This window comes from Lichenostomus cassidix, chromosome 1 (assembly GCF_008360975.1).
Source record: "Lichenostomus cassidix isolate B80296 chromosome 1, HeHo_3.0, whole genome shotgun sequence".
NCBI classification, from domain to species: Eukaryota; Metazoa; Chordata; class Aves; order Passeriformes; family Meliphagidae; genus Lichenostomus; species Lichenostomus cassidix.
Genome location: NC_139479.1, coordinates 112,035,242 through 112,061,160, shown reverse-complemented (window position 1 = coordinate 112,061,160; position 25,919 = coordinate 112,035,242). Strand labels below are relative to the sequence as shown.

Genomic DNA, 25,919 nt, shown 5'->3' with positions numbered 1-25,919 from the left:
GTTTTAAGACGTTTGTAAGATGTTTTCTGATGTTTCTTTTGGGGACTGGAGGAGAAGGAAAAAACTGACAATACATGTTATTTTAGCCCGAGTTTAATTCCCTCAGGAAAGAATGAAAGAAAAAAAGTAAAAAGAAAGAAAAAAGTCTGATTTCAGAAAAGTCTTCACAGCATTGTATATTCTGCACAGTGTATATGCTCCTGTTCTCTTTCTCTGTCAGGAAGTGTTCTTTGAACTCAAGGCATCTCCTCAAGAAGCAGAGTCCCATGGTGCTGGGACCTGAGTATGGACAGAAAATTGCATTTCCCATGGCTGCAGAACTGTGGATGAGCACCCTGACATCCATGGTTATGAAATGACTGTGAATAAATGCAGGATGCTTTTGTCTGCTGTAACCAAATATCAGCTCCATATTTCAAATATCACCCGTGCCCCAGCAGAGCAAGTGCTCTGGTAGCTTTGGGGAAGGCTCCACATTTGTACATAAAACAGAAACTTTTTTTTCCCTATTTTCCAGGTGTGACAAGATCGATGCTACTCATGTGCTTCTACTCTAATATCAGGTAGAGACAAGACAGAAAATTACTCACCTTGAGTGGAAACCTGAGTAAGTCCAGCGTGTATGATTTTGCTGAGGTGAAGCAGAATTTGCAGCTTTCAAGGTTTGGCTTAAGAGCAGTTGTTTGGAGGAAATTGAGACAAATGGGTTGCTCTGCCAATACCATTAAGATTAAAGGAGGCTTGTATTAAACAAGAGTGTTCCACTTAGATCATGCATCCAGTTAAAGCTGGCCATACCAACCTACCCATCGAGCAAAGAGGCCTCCCTGATCCTTTTCCCAGCAGCCTGGCGGACTTGGGCCACAGCATTTTCTGAGCTACAAATGTTCTGGCTGATTTGGGCCAGCTGCACGTTAGCTGAGGCCAGAAGGTATTAACTATTTCACTGCTGCTTCACTGTGCACAATTCATCCTCAGTGTGACACTTCTTGTGGCAACATGCAGACCCAAAGCACTGGCAAAACCGGCCAGTGGCTAACTGGCCTAATCAGCTCTACAAAAACATCAGTGAAAACCATCAGAAGTAAAAGCTGATGAGCAGAAAGGGGGGAAAAAAAGCAATGACATGCATTATTTTCCCACTTTGAACAGAAAAAAATATTTACAGCTTTTTCAAAGTGCTAAGTCACACACTGAGGCATATCAAGCCAAGCCTTTTAATTTAGGATGCCTAAGTGACAATACACGAGTCCCAGTGAGTGGCAGCCATTCAGTTCAGTGGGGCTCCTCACATGATTAAGAGCTAATCAGCGTGCTCAGCTCTGATCCCTGTTTCATGTCACAGCCAAAGGGATCGAGAGGGCAGGAGATCAGTGTGGCACAAAGGGCTTGTGCAGCAGACAGTGCTCAGAAATCAGCGTGACGCTCGCCCGCCGCAAGGATTATATTCCACCAGAGGAGGGGAGAGCGGCAGCCAGGCAGGGAGGGAGAACATGAGAAAGGAAGAAAGTTCCTTCAGCAAACCAGCCTGAGGGAGAAGGGCAGGCTGCTTGTTAAGTTGGATAACTTCACATTAAATGACAGAGAGTTTAGGTTTTTAAGGTCTGTTTGCGCCCAACAGAGCCGCTGTCAGCTCACGCCTTCCCACATCCCTACCCCACCAAGCCCTCTTTCTGCTGTCATCCTATACAGGAAAAGGTTCCCCCAGGTATCAAAACATTCCCTGAAATGGATCTGGAATATGAAAAGACTTAAATATATACTCCTGGGAGTATACCGAATTCCAAATATTTTTGCCTTCTGCCAAGACCTAAGCTTTTCTCTGGATTTTATCACTGGAAAAGAAAACAGATCATGTGAAGACTGCCTGAGGAGTTCAAAACTTTTAAGAAGCAGCTGGGAAAGGTGTCAACCAAGGGATTACAATGGATTAACCTCAAAAGATTTCATTCTTCTCAGGTCTGTCTGTTCATAGTTAGGTACCACAGATTGGCTATTAATAGATGTACAGTAAAGACAGCAACTTTTCAAGATATGTGGTTATCCCTGACCACCTATCTGGGAGGAGAATCAATCTCCTTTCTGTACTAAGCTTCCCTTTAGCTCTCTTTCCCAACTTGTTAAAAAAAAAAAAAAAAAAAAGGAAAAAGACACAGCAAATCTCTTACAATACCTATACACACACACATATAAATTTACAGGCAGAAACTCACCCCCTTCATGCTAGATTCCCACAACATACATTGAATTCTACTGCTGTAACTTCTACAGCAACCATTGACTACATAAATTAATGAACCTGTAATTACTACCCTGATCCTTCATGAGCCTCTCCAGCAGAGCACATCAGCAGATACAAAACAAAGCTTTTTAAAATAGTTTTTCATTAGCAGAAATTATTTGGTCAGTTATTTCCACAAAGAAACCTTGGCTATACTTGCAGGTCACATACAATTAGTCTGTTTTACATATTCAGCATTCAAAACCAAACTAGTTTTGACAAGACACAATACAGAGTTTCCTGGAGATCTGAAATCCTCTCCAGGACCTGCAGATTGTTCGTATTCCTGATGTACATTTTAACTCACAACCTCTGGTGTTCAAATTCAAATATTTTGTTTACTGTTAAGTCTTACTAGCCAACTTAAAATTTAATCTGTTTCTAACAACTGGCACAACATGGAGATACATTTATTTTAAGACACATATTTCATATGCTTAAAAGAAAAGTGGAAAAGATAAAAATATTCTTCTCCCCTCCCCTCAGCGCAGATTGGTTGCCAAAAGAATTAAAAACCCTGTTCAGAGGAATTTATGCATGGAAAAAATACTCCTGTTATGTGCAGTTTAATTAATCACCTTCATAAAGCTCAAAGCCATCTGCTCAATGGATGGCGAGGAGGAAAAAGATGGGATTGGAGAAGACAATCACAGTGGTATTCAAGCATATTTAGTGTGGCAATTGCAATACAAAGATACTTTGCAGGACATTTAAGAGAATATTCTCATACTTAAAAGAAAAGCTCACACAGAATATGAATGGTTTTTGGGGAACAAATTCCTCAGGAAAAAGGAGGTTCTGTAAATCTGAAATGCTGACAAAACCTTGAGTACGAAGCTCAGCTCTGACAGTGATCACCCAGCCCCTGACCCCATGCCAGCATTCCAGGACATGGAATGGGAGGATTTCACTCCCCTGAAACCTGCATCTTCTTCCAGTTTGGCAAATTCTTATGCAAGTAAAAAAGCCAAAATGTGACCAGGTGAGAGCCTTAAACCCCACCTCAAGCAATATATCACATGCATCTCACAGGGAAGTAACACTTGGATTATATGGTTGCATCCATTTCTGAAGGCTACTGATCCCAGCAGCAAGCACAGACATATTATCCTAGGGATTTTTATTTGCTTGAGGAATAAAGCTACAGAAAATGTAAGAAAACTGAGAATTCAGTCTTATCTTACCTTCTTCCAAAACGGTTAATTCGTACCCTGAATAATAATTGTCATAATTCATCCACCAAGGTTATGTTTAAAGACTTGTTACCTGATACAGTTTCCCAAAAATAACTGTATACAGCCAAACTGCTATTCCCACTACATAATTTTATACTGCAAAGCACATATTAACCTTTACTTTCTTATCATCCACAAAAAAAATTGAGTGCTCCACTGCACTTCACTGGCAAAATTGTTAGAATACATATTAATATAATTGACATGTTGAATTGATATTTGAAACAGCTCACAGCTGGTAGCTTGTCGAGTGAGACTTTATTATTTTTCACATCACAAAATGCCTTCTCAGAGAATCCTCTTTGTGTGCACATTTTTGCTTTGGAATAACTAACAACTGGCAGGCTTTTGAAGTGCTCCATGATAATTAATGGCTCTGGTTTACATGTCTACAGTACATTACACAGACACATGTCAGGCTGTAACACTGAGTGCTTGAAAGCTGTGATTCCCCCATCATCAGTTTGGGATTTGCACAAAACACATACCAACAGCAGAAGTCTTCACCCAGCTCAGGGATGGCAGGCAACGTGACAGACTTTCTACAAAATATTTCCTGCCCAGGACAGGGAATCAGCCACAGCCCAACTTCAGCTAGCAAAACATTCCAACTCCAAAAATTTCCCCAAACTTCTTTACTTTTATTCTTTGCAATTTTCTGGGAGGATATTTGTTTGTTTCAAGCCCTTCCTCACATCTGACTTTACTCCTTTTTTTAAGGAAATGGAATAAACTTGGGACTTACCAAGCCAGCTTGACAGATTTTTCACATCGTGACAGTTGTTTCCCACCTTGCAGCAAATTCATCCCAGGATGCAGCAGTAACAATTATTCATTCAGCTTTTTCTCTAAGATTTTAATACCTTTTACCTGAAAAATAAAAGAGAGTGAAAATATGAAACTAGAGCCGTCATCTTTTGGCTTGCATTTTAGAAATAGCAATCAGAATTGTGTGATTTTTGTGTTCTCTCCCTCCCCACTGATGTCACATTTCTTTTTTGCTTAAAAGGAAGCTTAGGAAAAGCTTCTGGGTAAAGCACCCCTGAAGTCTCTCACTTCTTCCACACGTCTGCCTCATTTAGGAGTGCATTTTCTTATCTCTGCCATTAACAATATCTCATTTGGGTTGCAAATGCTGCTGTGAAATGTTCACTTTTCAAAAAGAAAAATTATTTTCAAAGAAATCTGAGGAAAACCAGGAACTTTAAACATCGCATAGAAATTTTCCATCTCGCAAATAAAACAGCTTTTCTCAAAGTACGCAAACTAAATCTGGTGGGTGAGTCACAAAAAGCTTTAAAAACTGTTTTTACAGGTTTATGGTTGAGACCGAATTAAACTTGACAGTTTCCTTTAAATTAAATTACTAAGTTAGAAATCATAGCGTGACTAGCGCTTGATAAAAAATTAGCTTTCTTATTCTCTAAAAATGTTCAGAATTCGGGAAAAGAGATATCATTCTTCAGCTGAATGAAATAGATCTATCAAGGTGAGAAACTATAAGTAGATACAATATAAAAAATATTGTTTTCTTCACTCTGCGTTAATTTACACACTACTATCTAGAGTGATAAAGGACTTTCTTCCCAGAATTTTTCTTGTGCTATGCAGGCCAGTTCTAAGGCTCTTTCCCACTACTTATGCTAATTTATTTTTTGTACTAACATGAGAAAGAGGAAGGCATGCTTGGTAAGAAAAGAGGAGCAAAGAAACTCTGCTAAATCAACACTGGTTTAGATCCAAGGACAAGGAGCAAATTATTGCCACAGACAGCAGGATATCTCTTCCTAAGTAAACACCTGCATGATATCCTTGCTTTAAGCCAAATCAAGTTGTGCTTGTCCCTGAAGTTAATTATCAATTAATGCATTCTATGTATTTATAAACTTCATTATTAGTATGATATTCTTCATTGTATTCACTGCGTTCCGAATAATTAATTGTTTGTGTACATCCCCAAGGCTATTAAAAAGATATCCACAAGAGCAATTATGAGGACATTCCAGTCCCTTTTACCTCAGAAGAGATAAGAGACTTCCATGAAAGTGTCTTTAGGTGTCTTTCACCATTTCAGAACTCATGGACTTTCCATTCAAAAAAAGACAATTTAAAATGATTACAGCTAAATTTCCATTCCAACTCTAGAAGTTTTAATATTTTAAAAGGCGTGAAACAGGAGAGAATAAAGTTCTACCAACACCATGAAATACTGTTAGAGAGAATAGTCTCAAATCTAGGTGTCATGATGACAGGAAAGCTGAAATCCATGGCTGTGAACAGTCTGACTGTGGCAGCCCAGTGACAATTGAGGCTGGAGAGGTTGAAGACATTATTTGGGAATGGGGTGTGGACTTGCTCCTCTACAAAGGAGAGGATTAACACTGGAATTGAGGGAGGAAATGAAACCACTTCCAGCAATTCTCCCAGTTCTGTATCACTTGTCTGAAACCTGCAAACTGTAATGTGTAATTTTGGTGCTGGAAGTCTCCTTTAATTATAACCTGGGGGGAAGGTGGACAGCTCTGGAAGTGCAATGACTCCACTGATCCTTGCTTACAAATTCCAAGGGATCTGGGATATTGGATTCTGCTGGCTTCCTCCAGGACACAAATGCTTTCCATCTTAGAAAAAAACCCTGAGCACATCAGCAAGGAGACTGTTCACAAGAGGCAGTGACAAGTGAGAGGTTCCAGACAGTCATCCCCTCCTGCTGCTCATTCAGGGCATATTCTGTATTTTCAGTTAAACCACAGCCTGGCTTCTTGAAATTAGCACTGAAATGGACCAACCCCCCCTCTTCCAAAAAAAAAAACAACAAAAAAACCCCCAAAAACCAAACAAAACAGTACTGATTTTTAAAATAGATCACTTTCAGTTTTGCCCCCCCAATTTAATTTAGTCAACATATGTTAACAATTGGCCTCAGTGATCTTAGAGGTCTTTTCCACCCTAAATGATACTGTGATATTTGCATTATTTGTTCTTCTATTCTGGTGTCTTTTCTGTGAGCTCTTTAAGATGTGTGGTACAGTATATAATGTGTTGTATGAAACACAATTTCATATCACTATAGGGGAGTATATACAATCATTTCTTTAAAAATCTGACCATCAGAATATTCCATCAGAAAAAACTATACAAGTGATGACATGAAAAGTAGATGAATCTATATAAAAGAGCAATAATGAACATTAGACAAATAAGGTATTAACATATCACAGTGAAGCAGAGGTAAAGGAATATCCCAATTATTAAAAGCTTTCCAACCAAAAGAAGATGCTGTTGTCATTGACTTTTGACCTTACTTAGTCACAGAGGTGTGGTAAAATGTCACGAGGCTGAAAGGTCAAATGCTTTAAGTAATTGGTCTTCTCTGTATTAATGAATATTTAGAGAATAAAACTCAGGGTTTGCATTCACAAATATCTATTTATTCAAGTATGGCTATCTAGGAAGACACATAGCAAGACCAAGAAAAAAAAAAATCAAACCATTATCAGAACTAATTATATTTCTCACTGAAAATAAATTAGTGAGGCATTTTGCTTGAGATTAGATAAAGAACCAAGCTGAAATGCTGTGATTATAATCACATGGCCTGACTAAAGGCTGCCTGCATGGCTCCCACAGACAGCAGAGGTAAACCCCTTCTCCCTGCCTGCATTCCCTGTACCTGAAAGTCAACATTACAACCACACCGTTGGATCTTCTCCTTCACCTTTGAACTTCTTCCCACCAAATAATCTCATCAAAATGCTCCTCTGAACAGCTCTTTTCTGATCATCTCTGCTTTCATCCACTTAGAAAGAACCATATAAATAACGTAGAAAATTTCCTTTTTCCTCCACAAAAAAATTTACGAAGCAAACATTGCATGTGATTCCTCAGTAAATGTATTTCCTGATTAAAAGCAGAGCAACTCCATCTGCTCCATCTACGTGTAGTTCCAGCATTCAGAGAGAATATGTGAGAAACCTGTCAGCGCTCAGTAACATTGGAGGAATATGCTATTATCACACAGTTTCCCTGAATTTCATAACTTGGAATCCACAACTGAATCTAATGCTCATAGGAAAGAAAATATTACACTTTTATTGGGTAGTCTTTTTCAGCAGAGAAGCACCCACAGCAGGGAGTTCAGCTGTACCACAGGGAATGGATTGGGACATGGAAGTTATGAAGATGTCATCTCTCACCTGAAGTATTGATACCCCTCAGAACCAGAATGTCAGACCTGGGCAAGGACAGTGGAAGATAACGGGAAGTGACACACACTGGTGACACGTTAACTAAACAAAAAGGTGAAATAAAGCAGCAGGAATTCCCACACTGATTGAGCTATTCCCACATTGAGTTATTCCCTGTTTCTCTTGGATTTAAAATGCTTTTTCAATAAGATTATCACAGGGTTGTCATATCCTTCAAAATTTTATTTCATCCGAGAAAAAGCCAATGTAGGCTCAAATGGTTGTTTACTTGGCAGTCCTGAAGCCAAATACTTTTTTAACATTGTAGGAAAAACCCATGGCTTGTTCCATGTACAAAACACTTTATCTGTTTGAATAGGAGCAGGAAGGAGAGAGAAGTTTATAGCTTCGACTTTCATCACCATAGGGAACATGAAAAAACGTGTAAAATACACATTTGCCTTGCTGTTGTCTTATCTACGTTACACACAAAATTTCTACTGAAAATATACAATGGAAAATAAGGATTTGGATGCAATAGAAACCACTGGATATGACAACAGAAAAGGCCAATTCTTGAGTGCATGTTATAAAATACTCTGCTCGTTGAATGGTTTCATGAACCTTGGTCTGCTCTGCATTTTCCCTCTGATCTTCTAGAATTATCAATATTTCAATTGACATAAACTTCTTGTTCTCAAGTCATCCTTATGAAAATGAGGCTTACAGTATCAGGTACTCTGGTTTTATTAATTTGTCAGCACCTCTCTTCCTTTATCTGTACAGATATTTACAGGGCATTGTCCCTTCCCAATATTGTCACAGCAGGGTTTAATATGATCATCCTTCCTCCTGTATTTCTTTGGATCAGAAATACCTTAAAATAGCCCAACAGGCATATTAAACTGCACTAAGCTCAATGCAGAGAGAAAGAAGCCATGCTGTACATCACCAGCCTTCAAGGACAAATCTTAAAGGCTTCTCTCTGTCCTGCTCTGAGCCCTCAACTTATCATTCATAATGAACTTTTCTGCCAACAGGCACAACTGTCAACAGGTGACAAATCATTGCATCAAGTGGCAATTTTTCACTTTTGTTGCTCCACTTTCCTCTCTGGCATCCTCTTATAGGATATATATTTGCTACAGAAACGAATGCATGATGTATTACCAGCCCTTAATTTCTCCAAATTCACATTCCAAATGACGCAATGAAATTTAGGTTTTGCTCTTACATGGGCAGGGCGTGTAAGGGACACAGGACAAGAGGGAATGGTTTTAAACTAAAAGAGAAGAGATTTAGATTCAATGTTAGTGAGAGAAAATTTACTCAGAGGGTAGTGAGGCACTGGAAGAAGTTTCCCAGGGAAGTTGCCTCATCCCTGGTGATAAACCTGTTGGGAGATGTTCACTTCAACTGAAATCAGAGGTTTAAAGGGATTGAGGATTCCCAGATGTTTGTACTGTGGACACTCGCAGGGAACTTTCCCAACACAACATGGGACACCCTGGAAGTACAGCAGGTTTGGGATACAGGGATGCAAACCTGTGTTTCAGGGGTCCTGGGAAGCAATCAAGGGAAAATTTGAGTGGAAAGAAAGAAAGATGCACAAAAGAATCAGAGTTTAAAAAAAAAAAAAAAAAAAAAGCCTTTCTACTTTTGTTGTTCACAGAATGGTCGACTAACACCAGTTTTTAATAAGTTACACATTTCACATGGTCTAAAAAAAGCCAAACAAAACCTTTGGGAACCAAGTCCTATCATGGCCTCATTCTTTTGAAGAGAGTGACCCTGTGCCTACTAAAATGCGTATATTTTTGAGTTATTCCACTAAACCAGGCTGCTCTCAGCCCCATCCAACTTGGCACATTCATACAGCAAGGAAATATCTCAAATGCACACTTTGTTCCCAGAAAGCAGCAAAGACAGGAGCACAAGTCCCTGGTGATTATGTACCTGATTACACCTTCCCTTTCCTTTACATCCTCATTTACCAAAAACAGAGCTTTCCACCTGCTCTGGCCATTTCTCTGGCAATATTTACAACTCCCTGATCATACTGCCAAAATAATTTGAGGAAGAAAAACTAAATGGCACAGACAGAACTGTAAAAGATGGACAAGGGATGCCATTCGCCTTCATCACATCCAAAATAAAGATCACATCCCAAATGACCTGTCTGCCAGCACAGTAGCACTTGTTCAGGGTATCTTACACCATCATGAACAAACAAACCCAGAAGTGAGAGTTGTTTGTGCCTGGTTCTTATGTCTTGACATTAACTGTGCTTTTAAGTGGGATTTTTTGTTATTGTTGTAAGGATTAATGAATCAAGAAACACACATAAGCACTACTGTGGCAGCCTTCACACACACTGGGCAATTATGCTTGTGGAGAAGATAAACAGGCAAACTCTTTCAGAGGATGGAATACTAAATTTTCCACGATGAAGGATTTGCTGCTGCCTCGCAGTGAAGGGGAGTGAGAGAGCTATGGGGAAGTGAGTCAGGAGGGAATTCCACATGTGATTTACTAACACGTTCCCAGCGCATTTACAGCCATTAAGGCAATCCTTCCTCCAGAGGCACCCAGGAGGTTCCTGTAATGCTTCCACTGGGATTGTCAGCAATGAATCCTCGCAGCTTCACGGGACTATTATGCTCTGACTGTTTGCATTGTCTTCCCTCTCTCCTGCACATCAGTGTAATTCTCATTACAGCTAAAGAGGTCGTGTGGAAACAATCTAAGGGAAGGAAAATTACAGATTGCTGGTCAGTAAAATTAGCTGTTTACTCCACGCTATGCAAGGATTCGTGATTTGCAATTGCTGAGTGGCTCAGAAGGTCATCCACACCTAGGAGATGCCAGCTGTCACCACATGGAGCTGATGTGCACATTTATGACTGGAAAGAAAAGAGAATTAAAAGGGAACTGAGTGGGTGGACCAGCAGTGGCCCTTTCAGCTCCACCACTGATGGGAAATAGAGGCAAACACACAGTGAGTGCCTCTGTAAAGGAGGGTCTGACCTCTTTTTTGCCCATTTCTAGCCCATTTCTGGCTCATTTCCTCTCCATTTCTGTTACACTGCAAGTTGTGGAATATGGATACACACCACAGCTCAAATAAGCTTCTATCCAATTTCTACAAATGCACTGGAAACACATTTTTAATTTCCAAACCGACTTCCACCTTGACCAAATAAGCTATTAAAACACATATTCTTACCCACAAGGAAGCCCTTCAAACCAGGGTAACATACAAGCTGATATTTAGACCAAATATTCCTGTAGACAGTAAAAAAAAATAAATTCAGGACTAATAAAGCAAAGCAAATTTCTCATTTCTTCGAAGCCCAACTAAAAAACTCTATTTTCCAGGCAAGACAAAGGGTGTACAGGGATCAGGAACGAAATATTTCTATATACAGAAGTCAGGAATTTTTTTCTGCATGCTGGTGCTGGATGGAAGACACATTTTTCAAAAGAGAAAAAAAGAAGAAAATATAAGAAAAAAATTATAAAAGGAGGCAGAACTTATTTATTGAAAGATCATAACTGGTCATAGTATGCAGCATTCATTTAGAAACTGTCTTGAGCTTGCTAAATTATAGATAAGGCTTACAAGGGATGAAATATTGGAAGAACACAGGTGTTTTTATCCTCAGAAGCTGAGAAAAAACACTTCTTCACACTGCAGAAAGCCAAATGCAGCATCAGAATGGATGGAGCAGTTAAAATGAATGTTAGGTATTAAGGCATATAAAAGAGCAATCCACACTTCACAAAAAACAGGTGGATAAATGGATTTCCTCCCTCGGTTTCCCAGAGTCAGAGCTGATTTCAGAGGATATTGCAGAACTTTAAAAATATGATTTTTGCCCTCTTTCTCTGTCACACACACAGAGGTCAAAGAGAAGAAGCACCTCGAGTAGCAGCCAGGAGATTTTGTTTGGGGACATAACTGGTGACCTGGGATCTGCTCTGGACAATAATCTATCACATGCCCATGGTTAAAGAAATCCTGTTTAATAGCCACAGAATACTCTTTGAGAGATCTGTATCACACTGTAATACTGATTTAAGTAAATCACATTGCAATTACTGAGGTAATAATGACCTAAACAACACTGAGGCAGGAATTTGTTTTTTTCTGAGTTCCAGATTTGGTCACATAGTCTTTTTTTCTGTTGGTTTTGGTTTTTATTTTGCTTTTTTAAATTATTCTTACTTTTTCATTATAATTCTTGTCCTAGAAGTGAAATGAGAAATGCAGCTTAAAAGAAATGAATTAAATATGTTTGTGTTTATACTGCAGGAGTAGCTGGATGCTAGATAAAGAGCCTTTCTCTTTTTGGTCAGTGGCAGGAATTAAGTTCAGCTGAAAGTGGAACAAGTTTTTCAGTGCCATGTGAAGCAAGGAAGTGCCTTCATTCTGTTTAAAATAACCAAATGTTGATGTTCAACTGGAAAAAAAACCCGCAAAAAACAAAAACAAACAAAAAAAACCCACTAAACAAACAAACAAAGAAAACAAACAAAAAATCCAGAGCAATCAATGAAGATATAATTCTTGTCAGTTTTAAGAGAGGATCTAGAGAAATTCCTGACACTGCACATCAGATTTTTGCCATATTTCCAGAGCTCTTTCCCTCCAATTCCTCAGCTTTATAATGCAAAAACTACACATGGCTACATCTTACTCTACATGACAGTCAACAACTGAAAAAAAGAAAAAGAGAAAGAAGAATTATTCATATTTAAGTCCTTTATCAGTGAAAAGAAGTAATTGTAAGACCCCCACACAGTCAAGTCCCTACCTGTGCACCTCTGAAATATCTTGACCTCAAATTATGGTTTTCAACATGGAAGAATTCCTTGCATTAATAAGGAAGAAGATTCTAAAAATTCTTTTCCATTTGGAGAAAAAGAAATATACATTTCTCTTCAAGATATAAAGAGCTTGTTTTGTGCCAATCAGATTTATTTAGGTTATATTAAAATGCTTAGCATAGTACTTTATTATATATGAAATTTCATACTATATTATTTCTGTGAATAGATTAAATTATTCTGCTGGATGTCTGAAATGTTTAGGAGTAGAATAAATTCCATTATGGCCTCTGCTTAAATGACTTTTCTTTTTCTTTTTTTTAATTTTAGTGCCTGTCAAGGATTGCAATTGTTTTGAATCAATTGTTTTGGAAAAATATTTTCCAAAAGTTTGGAGATTCAGCTGTTGTTCCATTTCATCTTAACCAGGGTTGATGTGAAATATTTTATTCACCCAGGCACAGGGATCAAGGGTGATGAAATACATAGCCAATCATTAATATTTTTGGATTTCATTGCAAAGATCAGTGGGACAGGTTATTGGACAAAAATTACTACAGCAATAAGGATAATTTCATTCTTGTATATCAGTGGCAAATTATTTTTTATCAACTCAACATTTATGCATTTTTATCAGCACGTTGACTCTACCCTGAGCTAGCAGGTGCTTTACATTCTGCTCTTTTGTAAACTTACACAAATGGAGAAGTTATTTATATCACAATAAATTAAACAACATTTTTCACAGTCTAAAGAAAACATGGCAGGAAATATTTTTAAAAAGTACAATTTACTAGAGCTCCAGCAGTCTAAACATTATTTTAGAAGAAAGGCATTTCAAGAGCTTCACCACCTTTTGTTGCTGGTAGAGGAACAAGTAGTATTTCTGGCTCTGCTGCTGTGAACTTAAGGGGACAAAGATCAGATGTAGTTTAAGCAGGTATCTGACTCCCTGAGAGTAAAGCTTAGCACCCCAGTTTGGAAGGAAATTAAAGTAATATTCATTCTTTAAATATTAATTTTTTATTTCTCTGACTCCTCATTCAGGAAAAATACAGTCACAAAAGGCAGATGTAAAAGCTGTGCTGTGAAAAATAATTTTACCTTGATATCAAAAATTATATCAAGGAGGTAAAATACAGAATGTCATCAAAGGTTTTCCACACACAAGCAGGCAAATTTAAGTACAGCACTAATTTCTGACTACTGAGAAGGATTTCTGTCTCAGCCATAACCATGTATTAGCTCCTGATAACACCTTTTTCTTTCTATAAATATGGATGTCCTTAAGAAGCGAGCCCAAAGCCCTGAACAAAGCATTTGGGTATTTTAAGGCTCTGGAGAAGCAGAGCTAATCTGTGAGCAAACTGAGCAGGAGCTGTAATTCAGGAGGGATCACAATTCCTACCTGAAGGGCTTCCCCAGGCAGCCAGCCTGAGGGGTGAAAAGCAGGAATAAGACTTTCTGGATGAAGCTGCAGAGCAACAGCAGACATACAGTCTCAGCCCAATAAATCCCTTTTCTCCCCAGGGAAAAAAGGAAGAAATTCTCTCAGATCAGAGTCAAATGAAGGACATTAGCAAACTGCTAATGCAGCCATCAGCAACATCCAGAAGACACAATTCAAATTACAAGTGCTAGCTGATTATTAAACCTAAAAGGTCTCTCTCTCCCTGTCCCCAGCTCATTTGCTGATATTGGCTATTTTCTCAGTACACATTTCCACAGGGATTCTCTCTTCCCCCTCTCTCTGTGGCTCAGGTTGCATTTGCTGGGAAGAAACCATTCCCAATGGGAGCACCTCAGATTTGATAACTCAGCTTGTTCTGGGAGTAATGGAGGTAGAATTAATTTATCCTTAATTTTTCCCTGCAAAAGCACCTTGATTCTAGGGCTAAGTCTATCTAGGCTGCACAGGTCTGGGCCTTGAACAACTTCAACTAAAGTACTGGGGGTAGAAAAACATCATTTTGTTGTTTTCTGTACAAAAATTGAAAATTGTCAGGTCTTCAGAGCCCTCCTCAGTTTGGACAACTCGGAGCTTACAGTCCCCAGCCAGTAAGGAATATATTATTTCCTTCCTATCGAATTCCTTTAAAACAAGAAGAGCCATGTAAAGCTTCCTTATGGGAGGACTTTAAAGTTCATTAAGCCAGATGGTTCCAAAGACTCTTTCTGCAAATTCATTTCTTTGTAAGAAAGGAAGGAGGGAAAAATCCTACATTCATTCTCCAGAGCTATTGAGGAAACAAAGATAACCTTCTTAAATTGCTCAATGGCAATGAGTATCTCTGAAAATATCTTCAATTAAGTAGTTTAATTTGCTGAATCCTGCTATTATCATCCCATGCAAATTTCACTCCAGCTTTTAGAAAATAATCTTTTTTTCCTTTTCTAATTAACAATATCATTATAAATTAAAATCTATGTGGTGCCAAAGGTTAGAAATGTTATGGTTATGTACTGGTTCTGAAGAGGGAAACAAGATTATTATTTTTCAGCCAACTACAGGTTTTTTATGATCTTCAGCAAGTTAATTAAAGACCAAACAATAAGAACCTTTCAGTTTTTTCTTTTCACCCTTTCTTAATACATATTAAGCATATGGGGTCAGAAATAATTTCTTCTTAATTCTCCATTCAGAGCTTTATAGAATAGGCATTCCTTCCACAATACCTCATATTTCCTCAATACCAACACAATCTAGTAGGAATAGGAAAAATCTCCTAAAAAGTTGGCTTCAGGAGAGAAGCAGGAGCGGACATGAGAGAATTAGGGAGATTTAGACAAGAAGAATCCTTTAAAAGTGCACATTTTATTTCACTTATTATGTGAAACAATTTCAGTTGATTTCATAATATTTTAGTAACATTCATTCATCCTTCATTCATAACATTCATTCAACATTTAGCAACATTCATCCATCCATCCACATGAAAGCAACCCACAGTAAGTGGAAAACTGCAGTAAATAAAAAGGCAAATGGTTCAGTCACTGTTTGCAATAATTTAGTATCTGTGAACAGCCCTTCTTTGTCAAAGGCATGGAAGGATGTCAACCCCAGCTTTGACTTCAGACACCAGGCAGGCAAGGGAGCCACACTCTGGTCAGTGCTTGCAGGCAGGACAATTTAACATGCAAAAGCAGTTTTCTTGGCCAGGATAAAGTGCAGATGGGCCTGGAAATGGGAGATGTTTGCTGGGAAACAGCATGCAAAGGGTATGCAAAACGCTGTGGGGTGTCTGCTAGAGTAATGAACTGTGACTCTGAAGAGTAAAACCAGTGCTGAGAGGCACCTGTGTAGAGATCAGTCTGGCTCAGTGACACACAGTAAGGAGAATAAAAGGGCTACATAGAAGAAGAAGAATAAAAGAAACCTACTTAAAGCACAATACTTTGCCCACTGACAGCTACACATAGATTTACCCACCATCCTTTCATTTAGGTGGAACTATGTCCCTCTTTTTGTTTGTGTCAACATGAAGCTCTGTAGGCATTAAGATTGCTGTCTGAGAATGTGACACTGCCACGAAGTGAAACAATGATGAAGGTTGTCAGAAAGTGAAGGAGGAATATCTATCATGCTAAAGAAACTAGATAAATAATAGATGACAGTATGTGTTCTGTGAAACACTGTTAGGAGCATAATCTTCACAATGACACAGGATTTGGATCAGAAACAGAAATCAGCTGAAATGTTCTCATGTGTTATTATCAACTACATAAAAACTGCAGAAAACTTTGAAATTAATCTGTCACAAACATTCCTGGAAAAAGTATTTGCAAAGAGTGAATACCAACTCCAACTTCAACAGACCTGCAGACTGTTTAAAAAGTTGCAAGGAAATCCTATAAAATACCTATTTATATCTTCACAGTTCTTGTTTCACCACTGAAATGATCCTTGAATCTGCTCCAGTTTTTTCTAGTCTTAGATAAAAATATTTCCCTTTCACAATCATTATATATTAAACACATCTATAATTTTAGTCACAGGTGTAATGAGGAAAAAAAAAACCAAAATCACCTTAATCAAAGGCAGGTTATTTCCACAATCTAGAGCTAATCTGAAAGCAGACAGATGGCTCTAAGAAACGCTGCTTTTATCACACAAGTGACAGATGTTTCTGAATGGTTTTTTGGTGATTGTCAGATAACCTTGCCTGTCTTGTGTGTGAGCTCTCTCTTAGCTTCCAACTTTAACTATTGCCATTTTTCCCTCGACAAACTGGAGCTGAAATTCCGTCTTCAAACTGTATTTGCACTGTGGAAGCTTTGTGCAGCTGTGGGAAGGAAAAGCAGCTCCAAGGAAGGGACTGTGCAGCTGTCTGAAGTCAAGGAGGGAGTGCTGGAGATGCTCTCAGGTGACACAAAGCAGCTCAGGCATTGTCCCAATCCTTAAGCCTGGAAATAAATCCCTAAATATGCTCTGATCTTTTTTTGCTGCTTTAAGGAAGCCAGAAATATGACTGCTGTAGTAGCACTCCCAGTTTGAGATCTTAAATACAAACAGAAGGTTAAGGCTGCAAAGTTAAAAATCAAGTGGGGTGCAGCAGAGCCTTAGGAAAACAGACATGAGGGGTACCTTACACAGGTGTGGGAAAACTGGCAGCAAACATTCCATAAAACTGGAAGTGTGGGAAAAAAATAATGGTAGAAGGAAAAAAAGCATAAAACACTGTCTCAAGGAGCAAAATGTAACAATTTGTGTCTAAAGATCATGCAGGCCCTGGAAATTATACTGATAAAAAAATGGTAAGAAAAACTGAGATGATGGATAACTTAGTAAAAGCTACACAAGTCTGTGAACTACTAAATCAATGAAAAGAATACATATGTGTTCTTTAGATGAAGATTTGGAGAGTTCACTTCAGTCCAGTCACACAGGAATTTTTGAAACATTCAATGCTACCATGTATTATTTATTAGTCATCACAATGTTCTTTTAAATATTTGTTTAGCACACCTCCTGCAGAAGTCTTTATTCTCTCCACATGTTCTTCACCATAATACTGTGAAATTTTTGAACTTATTGTACATAATACATACTAAGCAATTATTTTTTCATAAAGCCATGAATTTCGAAATTAGGGTTTTTTTTAAAACATCACCATTTAATGACCATGAAAACCAGTGTATCAGAGATTTCAGTTATTTCACTGTGCAGTGAAATCATACTGACATTATGGATGCTGGCAAATACTGAAGTCAGTATTGCATGATTGACCCAGCCAGATTCATTCATGGTAAAACTCTGATTTAAACAGAAATCTGCATATCCTTTAAAAAGTATAAAATCAACCTAAACTGACCAAAATTCCCTCTAGAGCCATATTCTGAATTATCTCAACTGAGATTCCAGCCTGTTGACAGCTATGACTGCAATTCCAGCAATTTTTTTTATTTCTACCTCATGAAAACTTCGAATTGAAGAGGACTTGAAACAACAATGGGCACAAAACCCCCCAAGCATAGACATTTTTTCCTCATTTAAAAAAATAAAGTCATAGATACTTACTGAGCACAGCAAAACAGGTTTATACTAAGGATTTTGTTCTTTTTATCCACTCAACCCAATGGGGATATTTGAAGTAAAGCCTGCAGCTATTGGATCAGCTCTATAATCCACTTGGTGCAATGGCCAGGTAATTACCTATGTTTACATGAAAGAAAATTATATACACAAAAATCAAGATTTGGCTTTCTGTGTGTATTTTTTCCCAGTATTTCTTAGAATGGAAAGCTATGAGAAAAAACCAGACTATCTCTTGGCAATAAAGTAATAGCAATTAGGAGAAGAGAGAAGACAGAGTAATTATTTCCTGTGAAGAGAAGCTCCCACAATAGATAGAAGTGCAGTAATTGAGATGAAATTGAGCATTTACAAATGACAATGAACAGCAAGAAAAGTTCACAAAGCTCTTCTGGGCAGAGCTCTTTCTAGGCCTGTCTATAGCAACAGCTCCAGGGGCATTTCTCTGGGTTGGTTTCCATTTCAAGCAACAAGTCTTTCCATTCTGAAAGTCAAAACTTTTAACCTTGTTTAGGGTTTGCAGTGACAACAAAAATGGAAATTAATTCCATCTGTAAACTCCCCACCTTTGAAATACTGGCATGTAATACTCAAAATCACCCTAGACCTTCTAGAACCATTATCTTATCTAGGTTTTTCTGCTATCCAGGGACTTCTGTATTTGTGTAAAGCAATGGAAAATGGACATGTATGAAATACATACTTTTTAGAGACTGCTCCCTAGAATCATAGTTCGTAATTTGCAAAGTTGGGTTAATAAGCAAGAGATTTGAGTTGCATTGAGGCAATGAAAACCAAACCCTTTAATTATCTGCTGAGTGGTGGAAATTCCCATGCAGACAAGCACCTCTTCAGCTGCACAAGCAAGTGCAATGCAGAAACCAGGCCAAAAAAATCTTAAGTAATTCTACAGGTCTCTCATTTCTTTAATGCAATCATACAGATCTGAAATTACGTACATTTAGATTAAGGCAGAGTGATGGGACAGAATATAGAGTAATATTTTAAATGACTAGGATAGATGAAAGCTTTGAAAGTAAGGTCTTTTTCCTCTTAAGAATAGTCATGCTTTAATTTTTTCCCAAAATGATACCAGTCACTCCATCATTGTCCTCCTTAATCAAATACAGAAATTAAATCAGAGGTACTGATGAGGAAAACCTCAGCAGAAATGTACTTAAGCTTATTACATACTACTTCCTGATTACAGACCCAACATCACTTCACAGACTCAGATCCATGATTATATTTTCAATTTGGGATGACTGATATGTTTTATTTTCATTTCAATAAATGAAATTCCTATCTAAAAATTAAATTGTAAACCAGAACTGAACAGCACACCTAGGGTTGCAGTTTTACAGAAATCTATATGGGTACACTGTTAAATTTTCATGTTTGTGTGTTTCCTATCCATATATTTCAGCTGCTTTTTCTTGAAAAGGTCTGAATGGATTTCAAGAGTTCATGGAGACAGAAGATGCAGATTACTCAGACAGTGGAAAATAGCTTTTGAGAACAAACAAGATCTTTGGAAATTACAGGGTCCACTGTTTTGTTCCACTCATTATAAATACAAATCTCATTTTAAAATACAAAATAATATGGTAGAGTGATTAACCCCAGTTTGCATGTGATGTCTTTCTGTAGCTCTATTTGCATCTTATTTTGAACATCCAAAGAGATAGTCCCAGTGGAGATAAAAAATATAATGCTCCTATATTTCAAACATTTATATTTAATTTTTCCAGAAATTTTCAGTCATACAAGAGACTGTTATGAAAATATAGAATCTTTGTAAGATACAGTTCTACATTTAGGAAAAAAAAATCAGTTATTCTAAGAAAGCAACTCTCCTCAGTATATCACTGAATAGCTTCATCATAATATGGATGCTGCAAAAGAAACCCTTTATGAAAATTAATTAGTTAATAGGTTAATTAAACCTTTTAGTTGATTAGCCATTAGTTAATTTTCACTATGCTTTGCCACAGGATTGACCTGCAGCATTTCATACCAAAGACAAGATATCTTACAAGAGCCCTTACTGTACTGGGTTGATCATCTGTCCTCTGGTGAAAATGTAAATACTTAGACCACTGAGTAAGTAAAATCACAGGTTTTGAAGTGAAAAATTTATCTTCTAATTCTGCATCTGGAAGGAAAACATTCTAGGCAAAAGAAACCAAGCTGGACAAAAGAGATGCTCTACCCTGATGGAATCTGTCCTGGTAAAGGAAGAAAATCAAGCCTACTGCTTTCATATAAAACTTAGAGAGACACACACTCTAACTAGCATGGTCACCTTGCTGTCTGGGCTGAGGGAAGGAGGGGAGAGGAAATTCCACTCTGCTAAATTCCTTCCATACTGCAGAGTGCACAGAGCCATCAGTGAGAGAACCTGCACACATTTATCCTGCTCAGAGGACAGGAAGTTTCAGCTGCCAGGTAACAGGCTCCAGGAACAGCCATCTGCCACTGCATTTGGCCCTCACTCGTTCTTCCTCTGGTTTCCAGGCCAGGTCTTGCCTAGTGAGAGGAGTTTCTGCCTCTTCCTTCCCCTGGAAGGCTTGGCGTGGGACACACAGAAGGAACACACAGGAATGCACACAGCTGCTCTCTGGATGGCACTTTTTGGGCCACACTTTGGGCAAACAGCATGAAGGCAGTCTACAAGTGTGACATTCAAATTAACTCTTTGTAGAAGGATCCCCAGCTACCTCTAGCCACCATTTCAGTCATGCATTCCCAGAGTGACTTCAGTGCTCCCCAGCAGCTCTCCCTCCCCACGGCTTCCACACCTCTCCATGCCTTGTATGCAGTGCCATAAACAGCACTTCCTCACCTCTTTCCTTGCCCAAGGTTTTCCCTCCAAAGCCAAATCTTATGTACAGGACAGCTGGTCTGTTGCCACACTGAGCCAAATCTGCCTTTTCCACAGCTCTTTCCAAGCAAACAAACGAGAGCATCAGTAAATCCACTGGCATTGCTCTCCTCCTAGAGACAGTTCACAGTGGTGGAAAAGACACAGTTCACTGCCCAGTTGCAAGGGACATTATGTGTGCCTGTGCCACCTCCAAGGAGGGCAGCAAGGACACTACCACAATTCCCTCCTTCCTCCCACATCAGAATTTCTGCATGAAACAGAATTTTTTTATAAGAATAAGTAGCCAGCTTATGTTGAACTCATAAATTATAAAAGATGCCCTTGTGAGTCTGCTCCTCTAACTCCTTCAAACACAGCTCCCCTGAACCAAATGGTTTTAAATGGCTTTTTCATAAAATCCTGGGTACATCCTTGTAAAGAGACAATAATGGGACTGGAAGGAATTACTTGCAGTCAGGCTGTGATGAAATCAGGTCTTGGCTGTGACCCTGCAAAGTACGACACACATGTGCCATTAAACTTTACATCTCAATCCCATACTACGACACCATTCAAAGGCTGAAACCTTTGCAAGCCTAAGAATTAAACTACATAGATAAAAATGGAAGGCACCTATTTGCTGCCTTCTCAATAACAATAAATAATAAAAAAAAAGAGCTACGTAAAAAATATTGTATCAGAAGATGAAATTGTCCAATACATTAAGTACCAAATTGGGCTTGAAGAGGTTTGAATGGTGAATCAAGTGCTACATGCAGTCCTGATTGTTACATCCCTTTTCATCAAAGGAGCTGACCTCCAAAGGTCAGAACAAGGAAATCCATCCATTCCAAAGGGGGTAGGGCTCAAGGACTACACATGGAGCCACAGAAAGCTGCAAGGTGACTGCCACCCTCCAACACTCAGCCACTTCTATAAATGCCTGCACGTGGAAAAGAGCCAAAAGCACTTTTGCACCTGCTTTGCAGTCAAACAGCTTGGCTGGATGATGAAACTCCCAACAAAAGAGCTGAAATCCCCAGGTGTCAGCTTGGAAGTGTAAAATGAGTGACACAGTTGTGATACACAAACTCTGTGGGGCATTGCAAGGAAAGGGAGAGATGTTCATGTGCACATTCCCACAGGCAGCAGGTGATCTCTTTGGGTCACCTGAGGTGCTCTGCAGGTGGGGATGACCCAAAGAACCTCCTGCTGCAGCCTCTGCCCCACAAAACCTGCAGGATTTTGAAAGCTGCCTCAGTGTCACCTCACATCAGCCCTCAGAGGTTTGGGTGTGGGCAGAAGGCAGCTGTGGCTAGGAAGGATGCACCATCCCTGCTCCCAGCTCTTGCTCTGAAAAGCAGCTGGGATGTGAAGGGAGGAGCTCAAGGCAGAGCTTAAGCAATACCCTCACCCATGTACTCTGCAGAGCATGCATTTTGGATTATTGCTATGCTTTGCCAGAGAATTACACTCCTCAAGCAGTAGGACAGGAGCCAGAGGAAACTGGGGTTGCACCTAAGCAGAAACAGGCAGCAGAATAAACAGGTCTGAAGAGGCCAGAAATGCAAGAGCTGCCCCATGCTCCATTCCCTGGGCTGTGCTAAGCAAAAGAATCACAAGATCTTGCTGCATTTATCTCTGCTCACCCCTAGGCCTGAAGAAAAGGGCAAGAAAATAAGGACCATTTTCAAGCAGGAAATGACACAAAACATCCCAAATTCTCTATCAAATGTGGATACATGCAGCAGTAGAAATGAGACCAGAAGGAACAGCACACATGCTGTTTGCAGATCCATGCCTTTACACACATCTAATGGAGCAATTCCAACAGAAATACTGAAGATAAGGAGTCACTTCTCATTTCCTTGCTGGTTTTGCTTTTGTAAAATACACACTTTCTTCTCATTAAGATGGAGAGATTATTTTCTTTGAGACAAATTATTACCAGACTGCTATAGTTTAGAAATGTAATTCACCCTTCTAATATCCTATCAGAAAGTAAGGTTTTATGACAATGGCTCTACAGAACAGCATTGCATTATGAATGAAGAATGAAAACATGGATTACATTCTTTTTGCTCACTGAAGCTGTCTGTCACATGCAATACAGATGCTGTCAATAGAATGATTAACTGCAACAACTGAAAGATAGCTAAGGATATTTGCTGATGCTTGGATGGTATTTGTTGCCTTTCTAATACTCTCTGAAAGAAAAGCCATAAATGACAGACTCTTCTGATTCCAATCAAAAAACAACAACAACAAAAAATCCCTATATTAATATGGGTATAATTTGAAAAATATTGTTTTTCCATGGTTCAGTGATAATATCATTTTATAAACCCTGCATTTTAAATCCTTTTCAAAGTGCTTACCTCTTTTCTGCCTAGGGCATTAGAATACATAGCTTGATAAAAACAAACAAACATAGCCCAGGGTGATAAACTTGAAAAAGCAGGCAATACACCATTAATAGAGCTGGATCCAGATTTCAGGATAGAATTTATTCCACTGAAGTTTGGATCCGGGGACTGAAATAAGGTATGAAGTATAAACCAGCCTTAATACTTGATGTACAAAAATCCTCTGACCTATGAGAAGATTTTGATTGCATTTGAGTTCATCTGATCTGTTCCAGGAAAAAAAAAAACAAACAAAACCACCAAACTCAAAACAACTCACCCCAAACTACTTTTGGCTATAGAAGAGCTCAATAGCAAAAAAAAAGATTATATTACTTCAGGAGCATCTGAGTCAGATTTAAGTCCATGCTGGAAAAGATGTTTGAAAAATGCTGTAAAAAATAGTTTTATAGTAGGGTAGTGACTACTAAGTAGATCAAGATAAAACTGTGATTCAGTTTTTGATGTTCTGCACTGCAAAATCAGACATAAAAGAAAATTGAGTCTACTTTGCAGAGAGCAGTAGGAACTAGGAGGCAGCAAGCTGGCTCTGTCCTGGAGCGGCTGAAATCAAAGTAAAAGGAGGAGCCCTGCACACTGAGGGTGGGAATTCTTTTATGACAGAAGAAACTGATGAAAATAACTGAGCCAAATATCCCATAAAGTAAGATAGGCTTGGAAACATGACTCAGAAAAGCCTTTACTCAGCTTCCCCAAGTCTCTAAACTGATCCCTTGGGCTCCAGCACGCCCCATTGAAACCAGGAAATTCAATCCAGACCATGCAGCTATTTACTGTCTACCTTAAAATGTCAGTGTTGAGTTTCTTGGTTCCTTTAACCTGTCTCGTTCTCACTGGAGTTTTGTCTTCTTCATGTTTAGAATTAGAGCAGAGGCAGGATTATTTGGGCATCAGAGTGGAAAGGAGCTATGGGGTTCTGCAGGAAACAGAAGGGCAGTAAAAAATGCCCTCAGGATTGGGGCAGACACATAGCCCAAAAATGGCAGTATTTTTGTTGAGGTTTTTGATAGTTTTCATTCTAAAGGACCACACAATACTTAAAAGTGAGATTTCAGATTTTCTTTTTTTCTTTCTTCAAGGAAAATCTATTAATGAGTCAACCACCAGCTAAAGCAGAGACTGACTCTGTGACCTACCCCATTAAATATGCCCGTGGCACACTCTGATGCTGGCATTTCTTAACTTGATTCTTGTCTTAAATGCCCTTTTAACGTGCTCATTAGTGAAATTTTCTAATTAAAAAAATGCAACAGCTAAAGAGACACCCTCTCCTACACAAGTCACATGGAACCAACCTGAACACCTACACGGTTCATTAGCTGAACTGGCAATTTCAGATCCCAGAGCAGTTCTCCGCCACTTCTGCTAATTGAAAAACTTGTAACAGAAGTAGGCTGTTATCTTTTTTATACACCTGTCACAAAAGGCAGAGCGTAATTTATTCTATGGAAATAAAGTTTTTGCTGCCTAGAAAACCCCAGGAATAAAAAGGTTTGCAATAATTTGGCCATTTTAAAGACTTTTGGAGGAAAGTGCTGCCGTAAGATTATCTGTCCCCTTCCAGACACCTTCTACCTCCTCCTGTTTTCACCCTTCAGCCACCTGCCATGGTCCCCTGCACATGGAGTACATCATTTGGCTCCATACCCTGCTCTATCTCACTTTTCTTGTGCCATGTTCTCCCCCCGCTCCATTTAAATCCCTTTTTCCCTCTTCAGCAGCATCAGGACCCTACAGACACCAATGCCATTCCCACGTGGAAGCTATTATGGGATCTGCAAGTTTTATCTGTATTTAAGTGCATTACCCACCCCCTTGCCCCAACCTGCTTCACACATAATTTCTATAATTTGCTGTTGCGCAATTTCTCTGTTGGGTTTTCTGGCTTGTTTGTTTGTGTTTTTATTTTGCATTCATCTTCAGCTTACACCACGGCAATCTTTCACTGCTTGTGGACAGACATCAAGTTTTTCATCTTCATAGCTCCAGAAACCAATCCCTATCACTCTTGCATCTCTCTTGCACATCACTCTGGGGCTGGTTTTGGCTGAGTTAGACCTAATTTTCTTCACATTAACTGGTATGGGGCTGTTTTTGCCCACCATGAAAATTCATTTTAGCTGACAATTTAAATCAGTTTTTCTCAAGTCGAGTCTGTTTTGTCTGTGACAGTAATTTGTCAGTGATCTCCCTGTACTTACCTCCACCCACAAATTGTTCCATTTGATTTTCCCAATCTGAGCTGAGTGAGGAGCAGGAGTGTGGCTGAGGAGTCTCCCACAGCCAGCCAAGGTCAAACCACCACAATACCTTCAGAACCTGCAGAAATTCAGCCTCAGGGAGGACTGGAATTCAAGCAAGCACAGCCAGATCCTCCTCCTGCTTTCACACAGCCTTTGTGAACCAAAGAATCAACACTAAATACCCTACAGAGATTGCACTGGTCACCCAGAGATTGTAAAAGCAATATTCAAATTATTTACCATTCATTCAACAAAAAAGGATACTATGGGATTCAGAGATATATAATTTTGTATTTTATGTACACAAGGGTCGTTAAA

The 25,919-nt window shown here is 38.9% G+C and overlaps 1 long non-coding RNA gene across 1 annotated transcript in view; it reads right to left on the bottom strand.

Moving 5' to 3' along the window:
• LOC146445581 (uncharacterized) overlaps positions 1–25,919 on the bottom strand; it is a 154,167-nt gene that overhangs the window by 114,177 nt on the left and 14,071 nt on the right. The window contains exon 2 of the long non-coding RNA XR_014852654.1: positions 4,262–4,386. This is a non-coding gene — a long non-coding RNA (uncharacterized LOC146445581). The remainder of the gene's footprint in view (positions 1–4,261; positions 4,387–25,919) is intronic.